This window comes from Trichechus manatus, unplaced genomic scaffold, assembly GCF_000243295.1.
Source record: "Trichechus manatus latirostris isolate Lorelei unplaced genomic scaffold, TriManLat1.0 scaffold00027, whole genome shotgun sequence".
NCBI classification, from domain to species: Eukaryota; Metazoa; Chordata; class Mammalia; order Sirenia; family Trichechidae; genus Trichechus; species Trichechus manatus.
Genome location: NW_004443963.1, coordinates 21,768,977 through 21,782,378, shown reverse-complemented (window position 1 = coordinate 21,782,378; position 13,402 = coordinate 21,768,977).

Genomic DNA, 13,402 nt, shown 5'->3' with positions numbered 1-13,402 from the left:
ACACACGTGTATCAATGTTCGTTGCAGTATTATTCACAACAGGTGGAAACAACTCAATATCAATAGATAAATGGATTAAGAAAATATGGTATATACATACAATAGACTATTATTCAGCCATAAAGAGAAATGAAGTTCTGATACATGCTAAGGCGTGGATGAACCTTGGAAACATTATGCTTAGTGAAATGAGCCAGACACAGAAGGACAAAGATTGTATAATTCCACTTATATGAAATATCTGGAATAAGCAAATCCATTGAGACCAAAGAAGATTAATGGTTACCAGGGGCTGGGTGGATGGGGAATGGGGGAACTAAGAAAAAAAAACAAAACAAAAAGAACTTTTAACAAACACTGGCCTGTGGTAAACACTCAATATATGTGAGCTGTTATTATTTAAAACGGAAAGGATTTAAGATATTTTTCTTGTACAGCAAAAAGACAGAGAGAAACTATGAGACTATCATTAAGAGATACAGAAGATATGTCCAAAAGACCAAATAACCATTTGAGAGGAGTTGAGAAGAAGAAAACAGAGGAGAAAGAAGTAAGAGTTAAAGAAATAATGGAAATTTCCCTGAGGGCAACATATACTCAAGACTTTAGATCCAAAGTACCTACTGAGGGCCAAGTAAGAATTAAAGAAGGCACCCACACCTAAACACAGCTAGGTGAAATTTCTGAATTTCAGGGTAAATAGAAAACCTTATTAGTTTCTAGAGAAAAAAAGTCATTTACAAAGGAAGGTGGATCAGATTGACAACAGGCATCTTCTCTGCTAATGGACAATGTTTTGAAACTAGAATTCTGTAGCTAGTTAAATCTTATGAGGGCAAAATAAAGAGCTACAAAAGTATATCACTTAAACTTTTTTTTTTTTTTTTTGGAAAAAATTGGTCTACAAACAATATAATTTCAAGAAATGAGAACATGATATACAACAAAGAACAGTAAATGGAGAAACCAATAGAACATATAGTTAAATATAACAAATTCTTGTTATTATCATTGTGTTCAATACAATTGCTAAGAAATGATTCCTAATATAGTAGTACAAAAATTAGCAATAACTATAGGTAATTTCATTAAAATCTTGGCGACTGAGTAGGAAAGGGGTAAATTATGTAATACAGATCTCATTTTTTTTCCCCGGAGAAGTAATTGATATTTTGTTGATAGTGGTACAGAAATAGGTTTAAACAGGCTTGTTAGCAATTTAAATATATTTACTAGTAGAATGGACATAGTATGTAGAATGTGGCAGTGATGTTAACTCCCTACTCAGTATCCATTCTTGCTTGATTTCTTAGTAATGAAATTCTTATTTTATTTAGGGAGGTAAAGTGTCTACCTGTTAGCTGCCTTCCAGTTGGCCCCCAACAAAGGGTGACCCCCATGCACAAAAGAATGAAATACTGCTGGGTCCTGTGCCATCCCCATGATTGGTTGAGGATGGGACACTTGTGATCCATAGGATTTTCATTGGCTGATTTTTGGAAGTAGATTGCCAGGCCTTTCCTCCTCATCTATCTTAGTCTGGAAGCTCTGCTGAAACTTGTTCAGCATCATAGCAACATGCAAGCCTCCAGTGACAGATGGGTGATGGCTGTGCATGAGGTGCATTGGAGGGGAATTAACTGAACCTGGGTCTTCTGCATGGAAGGCAAGAATTCTACCACGGAACCGTCAATGTCCCCTAATGTGTCTACTTAAAAGAAACATTTCCCAGCCACTCTTGCAGTTAGTAGTGGCTACATGACTAAATGTAAACGGAAGTGCTGGGTGAAATGTCAGGAAAGATTTCTTAGAGGGAGCTGACTCAGCCGACAAGTGCCCTTTGTGCCATTCTCCCCTCGTTCTTCTTATTTCTTGGACACGATGGCTGGAACCCTAGCAGCTGCCTTATGACCTTGGGAATGGAAGTTATGTTCTAAGAATGGTGGAGCAGAAACAGAAAGTGGCTGGATTCCTAAGGACAGTGGCGCCTTCTTACTAGCCCTGGACTACTTTCCTCTAGGTTTCTTTTACTTGGGAATACAAAAACTTATGTCTTTAAGCTTCTTATTTTGGGGTTTCTATTTCATGCAGTTGAACTTAATCCTAAGAGATTTATAGATCTTCTAAACTGGTAGAAGAAATCCCTGGGTGGTGCAAACTGTTAAGCACTTGGCTACTGACCAAAAGGCCAGTGGGTCAAACCCACGCAAAGGTGCCTCAGAAGAAAGGGCTGGTGATCTACAGCTATTGAAAACTCTATGGAGCACAGTTCTACTCTGAAACACATGGGGTTGATTTTGACTCAGCAACTTTTTCTTTTTTTTTTAATTTAAAACTGCTAGAAGAAATAGAGGAATGACAACAAAAAACCTGATCAATCCAGCAAAGGTTAGGAAGGCAAGGAAAACAAAACAAAACAAAACAAAAAAACCAAAAAACTCCCAAGAAAACATAATAAATAAATGTCAGGGTTAGAAAGTGAATAGCAGTCACAAATTTCTTTTATAAAAGACACACCAAAAATAAAATGACACACAAAGGTTGAAAATAAAGGGATGGTTAGAGAAATGTTAGGTAGATGGGATGGCAATATTAATATCAGGAAAAATAGAATTCAAGGCCAACATAATTAAAGGAAATGTAAAAGTGCTACTTACACAGCATAGATAGAAAAAAAATTCACCAAGAAAATAAAATTGTTATGAACTTTTTTGAACCAAACTTGAGTTGAAAGAAAGCAAAAACTGTTATAAATATGAGGGATAGCTGACAAAACCACAATCTCTGTAGGAGACATCAATCTGTAAGTCTCAGAAAGTAACAATTTATGTGGACAAAATATAATTTTGTTTATAGAGGATTTGAGTAACACAATAAGAAGCTTGCTTTGAATAGTATGCCAAAAGAAAAGAGAGAAACATTCTTTTGAACACCCACAGGGCTTTACGGAATCGACAAAATGCTATGCACCAAAGAAAATCTCAATCAATTCTCCAAAGAAGAAATTGTATAGATCACATTATCTTACCACAATATAATACAAGTTAGAAATTAAACATGAAAGGAAAATAATAATAATAATAATAATAAACCCTAACCAGTAGGGAAGAAAAGAACAGTCCCCTGAACAATCCTTGGGTCAAAAAGAAAACTAAACCTTAAAGTATGATTGTTTGGAAGTGGATGGTATGTGAACTCTACATCTTAACCTGGATTACAGTCAATGTGATTCTTAGAGGATCCCTGGTTTTTAGTGCTTTTATGAGAAAAGAATAGCAAAAGTAAATCCAAGTTTAGAACCTAGAAAATGGGCAGCCAAACAAATTGAAAAAAAGGAGAGAAAGGAATTAACAGGTATAAAACAGAAATTATTTAACTAAAAAAAAAAAAGCAGTCCCAACAGAAAAATCATGGTCCTCTCCAAGGGTTCTCTCTCCCATCTGAAGTGTAGCCCACTCATATCTCTGCAGCCCTTGCTCCTTGGGTTGAACAGTGGAGTCTGCAAACATGTTGATGACCTTGGTCTCTACTACGGTGCCCAGACGTATCACTAACAACCCCTCTTCCCTGGGGTCCCCAGTCGTCACTACCCCTCTTCAATGTTTCTTCCACTGACCTCCCAGTCACTCCCTTTCCTTCAAGGAAAATTGATTCCTGAATTGTAGTCTTCCTTTTTGTCTCAAGATTCTGGACAACTTCTAGGATCATGACTCTGACCCACCCAAGCAATCTGGGTTCCCAGTTTCTTGACCTCATCATTTCAAGTGTCTTTCACCACAACTCACATGGCCAATCCATGGACCTAGACCTTACCCAGAGCTATTCCACTTCTGAAAACACCTCCTCTCTGACCACAACTGCCTATCCTTCCAACTCTCATTTGGATACTTCCTTCTTCAAACTTTAGTTCATTGACTTATTTTTCTTTATATATGCCTACTCCAGTCTTCACTTGTTTCCCTTTCCAGGTTAGATTACATGATTCACCACTTAGACAATTCTTTTGCCAATATATGCAACTTTCTGGCCCTATTTTACAAAGTCTGGTAAAACTCCTACCCTTGATCAATCCAGTTTTCAACCTTCCCTGGTCCTATTCCATGGTTACTAGAATAAATGTCCCAAGTTTTGAATAGCCTCAGTGTGACACATACGGTCCTATGAAGAATTCGTAGACATTATGGTCCTATGAAGACTGAGTTGATGCTTGGAAACAGTCAAATGTCATTAAGATCCAATGGTGAGGAATATCAAGAAGGGGAAAGATGAACTTGAAAACAGGCTTGGTCACACCAATATGAGGCTTTCTTGTTTTTTTTTTTTTTCAACATTTTATTGTTCTTTAGGTGAAACTTTACATAGCAAATTAGTTTTCCGTTCAATAATTCATGCACAAATTTTTCCTTGACATTGATTGAAATCCCCTCAATGTGTCAGCACTCTCCCCATTTCTACTCTGGTCTCCCCATTTCCATTCATCCTGTTTCCCTGCCCCTCCCTACCTTCTCATCTTTGCTTTTGAGCAAATGTTGCCCTTTTGGTCTCATATAGTTGATTGTCCTATGGAGCACATTCCTCAGGGGTGTTATTGTTTATTTTATAGGCCAGTCTATTATTTGGCTGAAAGTTGGACCCTGGGAGTGTCTTCAGTTACAAGTTTAAAGGGTGTCTTAGGGCAATAGTCTCAGAGGCTCCTCCAATTTCTATTAGACCAGTAAGTATGGTCTTATGTATGAATCTGAATTTGGTTCTACATTTTTCTCTCATTCTAACTGGGAACTTCTATTGCGTTCCAGGTTAGAGCAGTCAGTAGTGGTAGTCAGGCACCATCTAGTTCTTCTGGTCTTAGGCTAGAAGAGGCTGTAGTTCATGTGGACCATTTGTTCATTGGACTAATTGCTTCCTTGAGTCTTTGGTTTTCTTCACTCTTCTTTGTTCCAGATGGGAAGAGACCAATAGTTGTATCTTAGATGGCTGCTCACAAGCTTTTAAGATCCCAGATGCTGCTTACCAACCTAGGATGTAGAACGTCATCTTCATGAGCTATGTTATGCCAATTAACCTAGATGTTCCCCGAGACTATGGTCCTTAGCCTTTAAGCCCAGTAGCTCAGTCTCTTGAGGTGTTTTGTTATGTCTAAGAAGTTTCCATAACAGTGCCCCCTGTGTGCTCTATTATATATATGAATATACATGCAGTACATAAAAATACATATGTAGAAATGTTCACAACCATATGTATATATACATGTGGGTTACTCCCGTAAGACCTCCCACACCTGTTTAGCATACGTATCTACCTATATATTCACTCACAAATTATTATTTGTTTTACTGTTATTGCAGTATTTTATGTTACAGTATTTACTGTAGTTGACTTTTATTCTTATGTACTTCTCAGTGTCTTCCATTGTCTTGGTCACATTGTGCTGACTTCCCCCTATATTGTGTATTGCCTTTCCCTTCACCAGAATTAACACATGCTTACTATCTATTTAGTGATTCTTCCTCCCTCCCTCACCCATCCATGGTGACCATCAAAGAGTGTTTCTTTCTGTGTATAAACCTATTCTTGACTTTTTACAATAGTGGTCTCATACAATATCTGTCCTTTTGTGATTGACTTATTTCACTCAGCATAATGTCCTCCAGTGTGATCATTAAGGTTATGTGTCAACTTGGCTGGGCCATGATTCTCAGTGTCTTGGCATTAATGATGTAGTTTGGCAGTCGTATGATGATGTGATCACTTCCATGATGAGATTTGATATAATGTGATCACCTCCATGATGGGATCTGCTGTGAATAGCTAATCAGTTGATGGGGATTGGAGTTGTGGCCTGCATCGAATATATAAGTGGACTTTCTGGCTAGGCTTGTGGGCTTTTGCTTGCTCTGGATCCTGCAGCTGGCTCCCATTCGTCTGACCTTTGGTTCTCGGGACATGAGCTAACAGCTTACCTGCTGTCTTTCCTGCTGATCTTGGGATCTGTCGATCTTTGTAGCCTGTGAGCAAGCGCCCTGCTGTCTGACCTGCCGATCTTGCTTTTGCCAGCCCCTGCAGCTACCTGAATCAGGAGAAGCCTCTATCCTGACCCACAGACTTGGGACATTCCAGCATCTACAACTGAGCGAGCCATTTCCTTAATATAAATCTCTCTCTCTGTATATATTTATACGCTTTGCTGATTTTGCTTCTCTAGAGAGCCCAGCCTAAGACACCCAGATTCATCCATGTTGTGAGATGTTTCACAGATTCATCATTATTCTTTATTGTTGCATGATATTTCATTGTACATATATACCACAATTTGTTTATCCATTCATCCGTTGATGGACATTTAGGTTGTTTCCAGCTTTTTGGTATTGTGAATAATGCTGCAGTGAACACGGGTGTGCATATGTCTTTTTGTGTCACAGCTCTTATTTATCTAGAATATATACCTAGGAATGGGATTGCTGGATCATATGGTATTTCTATTTCTAGCTTTTTAAGGAAGCCCATACCATTTTCCACAGTGATTGTATCATTTTATAGTCCCACTAGCAGTGTATAAGAGTTCCAATCTCCCCACATCCTGGCCAGTGTGTGTTGTTTTCTGTTTTTTTAATCAGTGCCGTTATTGCTGGGGTGAAATAGTATCTCATTGTAGTTTTGATTTGCATCTCTCTAATGGCTAATGATTGTGAGCATCTCTTCATGTGCTTGTTAGCTGCCTGAATGTCTTCTTTGGTGAAGTGTCTGTTCATGTCCTTTGCCCATTTTTTGGATTGGATTGTCTTTTTGTTGTTGAGGTGTTGAAGTTTTCTATATATTTTAGAGATTAGACCCTTGTCAGATATGTAGTTGCCAAAAATTTTTCCCAGCTGTAGATTCTCTTTGTTCTCTTTTGGTGAGCATAAATATTTGTATTTAATTTTCAGGAGGTCCCAGTTATCTAGTTTATCTTTTGCTGTTTATGCAATTTTAGTTATTTTTGATAGTCTATTTATGCCATAAATTAGAGCCCCTAGCTTTGTCCCTATCTTTTCTTCATTGAACTTTGTAGTTTTAGGTTTAACATTTAGGTCTTTGATCCATTTTGAGTTAGTTTTTGTGTATGGCATGAGATATGGATTCTGTTCCATTTTTCTGCAAATGGATATTCACTTTTACCAGCACCATTTGTTAAAGAGACTATCTCTTCCCCATTTAATAGACTTTGAAACTTTGTTGAAGATCAGCTGTCCGTAGCTGGATGGATTTATTTCTGGATTCTCAGTTCTGTTCCATTGGTCTATGTGTCTGCCGTTGTACCAATACCAGGCTGTTTTGATTACCACGGCTGTATAGTAGGTTCTGAGATCGGGAAGTGTGAGGCTTCCTACTTTGTTGTTCTTCGATAAAGCTTTAGCTGTCTGGAGCTGAGGCTTTCTGTCTTGCATGGGCTGATAAAATGGTTCTAAAGGTCATTTTGAAAGGGAGGTTTCCACAGATATTTTTGGAACAAAAGATGTCTTTTGGAATAAGTATTTTATTTCTAGGGCAACTATTTTGAAGAGGATGATGGCCATTTAGAAGTAGAAGTTGTGATTTATTTGTGACAAAGCAATTCTTCTCAAATTGTCTTCATATGTCTTTTACTTTGTCTTAGTAAGGACACTGATGCATTTCTTGAAGACTAAATTCCTTTGTTCCAAAGAGATGGAGGGCTGAGGCATCATTAGATCTTGGGAAATTGTGAGAGAAGCAGTCAATTTCTGAGGCAGAATTAGAAAGCAGAGTAGGCAGATGTGAGAGCCTCAGAGCTGAAGATTTTATTGTATGCCTTGAATGCAGAAGGGGAGAGGCAAAACCAGGAAAATGAGCTTAGTGCAAATGACTTTGAGAGTCCTTACAAAGGAGGGGTGACATAGATATGAGGTGGAGGGAGTTGTTTGAAGACTGGAATGGTTTTTTATGGGAGGCTGATATAAGATGGAGTCTTAAACAGGAGGAAAAGGAGCTATCTGCTTTTCTCTACTTTTGGCCATTGGAACCAGTTTTAAAGTACTGAGTTATCCTGAATTGGGTGTGGGTTCTCTTCAACCTCCAGCCCTTGCGACTCATCATTTTAATCCCTGGAGGCACCAGGGAGTTAGGCCAGATACATGAATTGCCAATTTCTTCATAGAAATGAGTTGGACAAATAGGATTTTTATGTTCCTGTTAGTTCATTTGTGAGCAGGGATGGTGGAGGTGGTTGGGATAAGGAAAGAAGCCGCTCAGTGGGGTATGAAGGACACAAGGGTTCCTACTCCCCACTGAGATTCCAGGAACCTCAGAAGCCTGCTGTGTCCTGAAATGTTCCCAGATGGCCACAATCCCTGTTTCCCTCTGGCTCTTCTGGGTAGAATTCCATTCCCTCCTACTTTTCCTGGTCTGAGGTGGTAATAAGAATGGGACCAGCAGGATACATGGAGGAATGCAACTTTTTTAGTGATTCAGAGACACTTAGAAAGAAGCTGAAGCAGGTATCATTTCATCCAGTTGCATCAAACTGGCAGGGAGGAGGAGAGCAAATACTCCATTTCTTATGTAGAGTGGAGACAAAATGAGAGAACAATTCTTTGCCTTGGCTTTACCTTTTGCTATGAGTTTGCAACTTTGCTGTGTGGATATATGCTGTTGTTGTTGTTAGTTGTCGTAGAGTTGAGTCCGACTCATGGTGACCCCATGTGTGTGGAGTAGAACTATGCTCCAGAGAGTGTTCAACACTGTGAACTTTCAGAAACAGATCACCAGATCTGTCTCCTGAGGTCCTCTGGGTGGCTTCAAACAGCCAACCTTTTGGCTGATAGTCAAGCATTTAACAGTTTGTGCCTCCTGGGGACTCTGGATATATGCTTGGGTCATGTATTTATAACTACATTTATCAAATAGTTTCCTTGTCCTCTAACTTTCTTTAACATCTTCTTTTAATATGTGAAAATCACATGTGGGGGAAGCCCAGCTCACTCCCCCAAATGAGTGGATCCCCAGGGGGCTTCTGTTTTCATGATCGTCTCTCCCTGTGATTTCCTCTTCTTGAAGAGGCTGGTTGGTTTTATTGGTACCTTACTCCCTGCAGCTCTTCTATTGGCTTTGAGTCTCCCCAGATACTAGACTTAGTCCCCTTTCTCTGAATCTCCCCCTCTCCTAGCACTACCAACATGAAGCTAGTGTGTAAGATAAGCTCTTGCTGAAGGTTTGGGTTGACATATGGCATGACAAACAATTTAATATAGACTATTATCCATCCACAACCTACAGCTCACTGGCTATGCTTAACACAGAATTTCTCACTATCTGATATCCTCTTTGAGGAGTCCTGGTGGTGTAGTGGTTAAGCACTTGGCTGCTAATGGCAGGTCAGTGGTTCAAACTCACAAGCGGTCTCGTGAGAGAAAGATGTGGCAGTCTGCTTCTGTAAAGATTACAGCCTTGGAAACCCTATGGGGGCAGTTCTACTATGTCCTATATGGTCGTTATGAGTCGGGATCAACTTGATGGCAGTAGGTTTGGTTTTGGTCAACCTCTTCAGGCCTGTTACTCTCCCACCATGCTTCTCTCACTGGACTTCAATTGTCTCTTGTCTCAGCCCCCCTCTCCTAATTACTTTCACTTTTATTTGGCCTTCATTCATTCATGAAACCCATATTGCTGAGTGCTTACTATGCCAGGCACTGTTATGGGTGCTGGCTAGTTTAGTTCTTCTTGTATCCTATTGCTCAGGAGGACCTCACCTTTCTCCAATGAAAGGCCTTTCAGAGCTCCTTAGGATATTTTCCTAAGCAAAAAAAAAAAAAAAAAAAAAGAAAGAAAAATCATTCATTCTGGATGAAAGTTATCACTCTTCCATGTGACAGGAGGTCTGTAGTCAGTTATTTTTGTCATGGGTTTGTTTTTTTTTTTTAAATCTATAGGGGCCTATAATTGAGATGAGGCTATTAGGGGTAGTGTGTGTATGCATGTGTGTGTGAGTGTGTGAATGTGTGTACAAGGCTAGGGAGATAGAGAGGGTCTTACCAATGGGTGAGGTGATTTCCTGGGCAGTGGTTGAACCTCAGGCCCTGAGGTTTTGACACTCAGCTTTGGCTTCTGGCCTTTCCTCTCTCCCAGGCTCTCCTTGTACTCCTAGCCCTCTGGCTGACTGCCTCATAAGAACCAGTGGTGAGCAGCTGATCCTATGTGGGTAGTGGGGTGTAAGAAAGTTCCCAGGCAGGGAGAGGAGCAGTATTAGGGAGATTTCTGCTGGTCCTTTCAGGAGAGCTTGGGAGCCACCATCTTGTGAGGCAGGAGGTAGAGTAGGACAGCCTATGAGCTGCAGTTGTGAGCTCACCATGGTAAGGCCAGGACCCTGGCATCAGACCTTTTTGTGAGGCAGCATAGCACAGACTCTAGGGTCAGAGTGCCTGGGTATGAATCCCAGGGTGGCCCCTTATTTGCTGAGTGACCTTGACTCTTGTGTCTGAGAGATGGGTATGGCAGAGCTCCTACCTCTAGTTGAAATTAAAGTTAAAGTTAAATCAAAGAATTGGAGGTTAATCTAGCTTGTAATGGGGAGCCTTAAAAGGGAGAGATTAAGGGTCTGCTGTAGTTTGAGGAAGCAGTCTTGGTAGCACAGGGGTTAAGTGCCGGACTACTAACCAAAAGATTGGTCGTTGGAACCCACCAGTTGCTCTGTGGAGAAAGATGTGGCAGTCTGCTTCTGTAAAGATTTACAGGCTTGGAAACCCTATGGGGCGGTTCTACTCTGTCCTATAAGGTCGCTATGAGTCGGAATCGACTTAATCGCAATGGGTTTGGTTTTTGGTTTGGATAGTTTGAGGACAATGGATGTGGAGAAGAGGGGGTGAATCTGATAAATATTGCAGTGTCAGCCAGGTCAGGAGGTAGCATCTGACTGGACGTGGGGAGTCAGAGAGAAGGAGAGGTGCTGCCAGCCTGAGGGTGTCAGTGAAAAAGTGTATGAGGCATGTGGTGGCAGAAACACTGGTGTGGGTGTGTGAGTGTATGTGTTATATCTGTAAATGTGTGTGCATGTTATACATTTTGTGTGTCGTATATAAATGTGTGTGTGACTGTGTGCTGTGTGTATGTTTGGTGTGGCATTTCTGTGTGTGTAATTGTGTATGCGTGTGGTGTGTGTGTACATGTGTGACATGTACATTGTATATACGTTTTGTATCTGTTTGTGTGCATGCTGTGTGTTAAATTAAATTAAAATTTAATTTCCCAAGGCTAGTTTTAGGACAAGAAGTGATCCAAGGAGACGGGTAGGTGATAGGAACTTGCACTTGGCATGTGCAGCTAGAAGTGTAAACAGCCAAGTCCTCATGGCCAAGGAAGCCTGAAGAGAGTCTCAGGGACAGAATCACAAGGGCACCAACTCATGGGGCTTCTTAATGCTCCACTCTCTCTAAGTCTCCAGAGTGACATTCTGGGCTTAGGACTAGAAGCAGTGTGAGTTGTCTATGGAGGGGAGGTAGGCACCCAGGTGACTTGGAAAAGGCTTCGTTTATAAGGCCCATGTTTCTACCACTGCCCATTTCTCCTTTCCAGCCCAGCTTTACTGTGACCTTGGGGGAGTGTACTCCAGGACAGCAGCAATGCCAAAGTAAATACTAAGCTGGTGCTGGCACTGAACCCTGGGAAAACACTTGCCAAAGAGTAAAAGTAAATGCCCACAGGCAGCAAGGTGCAGGTCAGTGGATTTAGGGACAGGTGGAGGAAAGAGAGAGAAAGACAGTTGAAGGAGGATTGTTTTGGTAAAATGGTCTGAGCCCTGTATGGGTTACTGAGGATGGTCCTCCTGGTGTCTAAGGATGAGGCCCTGGGGTAGGACACCAAGGCTTTTGGGTGAAGATTTTGGAATTGACCATATATGCACATAGCAAGGATTGTTTGAATGAATCAAGAGATGAGCAGAGTTTAGTGTGAAGCTGGGGCATAGAAAATGTGGATGGGCAGAGACACACAAAGAGACAGAGACACGTGGAAAGAGAGATAGGAATAAAGAGACTGATAGGGAGAGGGAGATATTTCTGGGCTGGATTATATTTAAAGTCGAGAGACTGGATGAAATCACTTTGGGTTTGGGTCCAGATGTAGAAGAGGATGAGGTCAGGAAGATGGGAGGAATCAGCAAAGGAGACTGGGCAGCAGACTCCAGTGAGGGAGCAGGAGAACTAAGAGAAGGGTGTTCTGGAAACCTAGAGGACAATATGTTTCTAGGAGGTTATGATTAACTATGTCATATGCTACTGTCTTATTTACCTAGTGCTGCTGTAACAAAATGCCACAAAATGGGTGGCTTTAGAGAACAGAAATGTGTTGTCTCACAGTTTTGGAGGCTAGAAGTGCAAATTAGGGCATAGGTTTTGGGAAGGGTCCTTCCTTGTTGGTAGTCCCAGACATTCCCTTGTGTTCTTGGCTTGTAGATGGTTCCTCACATGGCATCTGTCTTCTCCCTGTGTGTGTCTGTGTCTATTCTGCTCTTTTTATAACACACCACTCAGAAAGGATTAGATTTAGGACCCACCCTCCTCCGTATGGCCTCATTAATAAAACAAAAGAAAACCTTTATTTCCAAACAGGATCATATTTACAGGTATAGGGGTTAGGACTTCAGTATAACTTTTGGGGGGACACAATTCAATCCATAACGGCTACTGATGGGTAGGCAAAGTGAGGATTAATCATTGGATTACACAATGAAAGGTGATTGATAATCTTCACAAGAACCCTTCAAGGTAGTGTTTGGGACAAAACCTGATTGGACCCCTTGACGCCTTTCTAACTCAGAACTGAAGCCACTCCTGAAGTTCACCTTTCAGCCAAATATTAGACAGGTCTATAAAACATACAATAACACCTGTGAGGCAAGTGCTCCTTAGAACAATCAAGTATACTAGACCAAATGGGCAACACCTGCCCAAAAGCAAAGATGAGATGGCAGGAAGGGATGGGAAAACTGTATGAATAGAAACGGGGGATCCGAGGTGGAAAGGGGGAGAGTGCTGACACATTGTGAGAATTGCAAACAATGTCACGAAAAAATTTGTACATAAATTATTGAATGGAAAACTAATTTGCTCTGTAAACTTTCACAATAAAATGTTGAAAAAACAAAACCAAAAAACTGATTGGAGTGAGTTCAAGGAAGAATTCTGAAAGTCCCTTTCACTACAAAACAAGTAGAACCTGCAAAGAACATATTTTTTTATTGCATTATTGACCTTGCAAGAAGTCAAGGAATTCTCAAAGGGGCAAAAATCATCAAACAAACTGTGAGTTAAGATCAGAATGATGGAGCTGTAAGCTGCTCTGGGCTTGGCAAGGAGATTCGAGGGGAATCTGAAGGTTCAAAATTCTCAGCATGAACTACATCTGTCCAAAAATC